This window comes from Plecotus auritus (assembly GCF_963455305.1).
Source record: "Plecotus auritus genome assembly, chromosome: 3".
In the NCBI taxonomy this organism is placed as follows: Eukaryota; Metazoa; Chordata; class Mammalia; order Chiroptera; family Vespertilionidae; genus Plecotus; species Plecotus auritus.
This window is the reverse complement of record NC_137772.1, coordinates 140,053,701-140,057,334: the sequence shown is the minus strand read 5'-3', so window position 1 is coordinate 140,057,334 and position 3,634 is coordinate 140,053,701. Positions and strand designations below refer to the sequence as shown.

At 43.5% G+C, this 3,634-nt stretch overlaps 1 pseudogene across 1 annotated transcript; it reads left to right on the top strand.

Moving 5' to 3' along the window:
• The first annotated feature begins 407 nt into the window (after positions 1-407).
• Positions 408-2,805, top strand: LOC308244190 (ribonucleoside-diphosphate reductase subunit M2-like; annotated as a pseudogene). Its single transcript has 2 exons — positions 408-476; positions 1,725-2,805. The product of its transcript is annotated as a ribonucleoside-diphosphate reductase subunit M2-like (transcript).
• Positions 2,806-3,634: the final 829 nt, after the last annotated feature.

Genomic DNA, 3,634 nt, shown 5'->3' with positions numbered 1-3,634 from the left:
TGAGTTCCATTCTGCTTTCTTAACTTTGTTCTCCCTCTTCCTAATTTTCCTTGCCTATTTTATTTTATTTTATTTTATTTTAAATATATTTTATTGATTTTTTACAGAGAGGAAGGGAGAAGGATAGAGAGTTAGAAACATCGATGAGAGAGAGACATCGATCAGCTGCCTCCTGCACACCCCCTACTGGGGATGTGCCCGCAACCAAGGTACATGCCCTTGACCGGAATCGAACCTGGGACCCTTCAGTCTGCAGGCCGATGCTCTATCCACTGAGCCAAACCGGTTAGGGCTCCTTGCCTATTTTAAATCTTTCATTATATTGCTGGTATCTGTGTAAACCATTTCATATTTTTTTCTGCAAAAAGACAATTGTGCCAGCTGGAGTCCTCTGGGAAGCAGACAACATGATGAGATTAGACATGCAGGAAACTGTGGGGGGACTGGTGAAACATAAAGAGGAGGGAGCCCAGCCAGTATGGCTCAGTGGTTGAGTGTGGATCCAGGAACCAACAGGTCATAGTTCAATTCTCAGTCAGTCAGAGCACATGCCCTGGTTGTAGGATCAATTCCCAGTATAGGGTGTGCAGGAGGCAGCAGATCAATGATTCTCTCCCATCATTGATGTTTCTATCTCTCACTCTCCCCTCCTGTCTGAAATCAATAAAAATATATTTTTATAAAAGAGAGGAGGGAGCAGAAGTAGCCAGAAGGAGGCTCCCAAGGAGTAGAAGCAATAATCAAAAAGCTCCCAGCAAACAAAAGCCCTGGTCCAGGAGGCTTCACAGGGGACTTTTACCAAAACTTCAAAGAACAACTAACACCTATCCTCCTCAAACAATTCCAAAAAATCCCAGAGGAAGGCACACTTCCAAGCTCTTTTTATGAGGCCAGCATTATCCTAATTCCAAACTCAGATAAAGACACTACAAAGAAAGAGAACTATAGGCCAATATACCTGATGAACATAAATACTGAAATCCTCAACAACATATTAGCAAATCAGATCCAGCAATATATTAAAAATATCATACACCATGACCAAGTGGGATTTATTCCAGGGCTGCAAGGCTGGTACAATATTTGCAAATAATAAACGTGATACATCACATAAACAAGCTGAAAGATAAAAACCACATGACCATATCAATAGATGCAGAAAAAGCATTTGACAAAATCCAACACCCATTTTGATAAAAACTCTCAGCCAAGTGGGAATATATGACAAACCTACAGCCAACATCATACTCAATGGGCAAAAACTAAAACCATTTCCCCTAAGAACAGGAACAAGACAGGGATGACGGTTTTCACCACTCTTTTCAACATAGTACTGGCAGTCCTAACCACAGCAATCAGACAAGAAGAAGAAATAAAAGGCACCCAAAATGGAAAGGAGGAAGTAAAACTCTCATTATTCCCAGATGACATGATATTGTACATAGAAAACCCTGACGACTCCACCAAAAAAACTACTAAATTTAATGAAGGAATTCAGCAATGCAGCAGGATACAAAATTAACACCCAGAAATCAGTGGCATTTTTATACACCAATAATGAATTCTCAGAAAGAGAAACTAAACAAACAATCCCGTTTTCCATTGCAGCAAAAAATATTCAGATACCTAAGAATAGACTTAACCAAGGAGGCAAACGACTTGTACTTGGAAAACTACAGGTCGTGGTAAAAAGAGATAAAAGAAGTCCCTGGATCCCTGCTCAGCCTCACCTGTGGGTCAGGCAGCCGCCTCCACAGCCACAGCCGCCACCAGGCTCCCCGCCGGGACCGCAGCAGCTGCAGCTCTCGCCCCTGAAGGGGCGGAAAGCTCAGGTCCCAGCCCTGGGCGTGCAGGATGAACCGCTGCTGAGGGAAAAGCCCCGCGCTTTGTCACCTTTCCATGGAATACCATGACATCGGCAGATGGATAAGAAAGCCGAGGTCCTTCTGGACAGCTGAGGAGGTGGCCCTTTCCCAGGACCTGCAGCACTGAGCAGCCCTGAAGCCCGAGGAGAGGCACTGCATTTCGCACGTGCTGGCCTTCTTAGGCGCCAGCGGTGGCATCAAGAATGAAAACTTGGTGGAGCGGTTTAGCCAAGAAGTTCAGATTACCGAAAACCGCTGCTTCTACAGCTTCCACATTGCCATGGAAAACATCCATTCTGCAATGTACAGTCTCCTCATTGACACTTACATTAAAGATTCCAAGGAAAGGGAGTTCCTCTTCAACACCGTGGAGACGATGCCTTGTGCAAGAAGGCAGCCTGGGCCTTGCGTTGGATCGGGGACAAAGGGGCCGCCTATGGAGAACGTGCTGTAGCATTTGCCGCAGTGGAAGGAATCTTCTTTTATGTTCTTTTGCGTCGATATTCTGGCTCAAGAAATGAGACCTGGTGCCTGGCCTCATTCTCCAACCAACTGAGGAGCAGAGATGAGGGTTTGTACTGAGACTTTACCTGCCTAATGTTCAAACACCTGCTGCACAAACCTTCAGAGCAGAGGATGAAAGAGAATCACCAATGCTGTTAGGATAGAGCAGCAGTTCCTCACAGAGGCCTTGCCAGTGAATTTCATTGGGATGAATTGTACTCTGATGAAGGGGTACATTGAATTCGTGATGGATAGACTCATGCTGGAGTTGGGTTTTAGCAAGGTTTCCCGAGTAGAAAGTCCATTTGACTTCATGGAGAATATTTCACTAGAAAGGAAGACGAACTTCTTTGAGAAGAGAGTGGGCGAGTATCAGAGGATGGAAGTGATGCCAAGTCCAACAGAGAACTCTTTTACCCTGGACGCTGACTTCTAAATGAACTGAACGTCTGCTCTTATTTCGCTGATATTTTTTCCTTCTCAAAAGAAAAATTAGCAACTTTAAGTCTTATCAACTAGCTACACCATTAACATTTTTTAATGACATCTTTAAAACTGTAGCTACCCCAGCATGAGCCCTGTTTGATAATGGTCTGAACTAGAAGGGAAGCGTAGCCAAACCTCCTCTGAGCCTTTGGACGCTCCTGCCCAGTGTCTAGCTGTTACTAGCGGGCAGGCGTCCATGACCTCACTGTGGCTCTCAGCAGAGCTCTGTGGGGATACGGTCGGTCTGATCAGCAGGTTGAGCATTAAGTTCCTGCCACATGGCCATTGGAAGACATCAGCCTTGCTGCTTCACAGCAGATTGTAAAATTTACTTATTTGTACATAAAATTGGCACTTTATCCACAAATTTTTAAAAAGAGAGATAGATGAAGATACAAACAAGTGGAAGAATATACAATGTTCATGGATTGGTAGAATTAATGTCATTAAAGTGTCCATACTACCCAAAGCAATCTACAGATTCAATACAATCTCCATTAAAATGCCAATAGCATATTTCGCAGATCTAGAACAAATACTCCAAAAAGTTATATGGAACCAAAAAGGATCCCAAATGGCTACAGCAATCTTGAGAAAGATCACAATACCTGATATCAAGTTATACTACAAAGCCACTGTAATCAAAACAGCCTGGTACTGGCACAAGAACAGTCATATAGATCAATGGAACAGAACAGAGACTCTAGAAATTGACCCAGGCCATTATGATATTAAAATATTTTACAATGGAGTCAAGACAGTCTTTTCAATAAATGGTG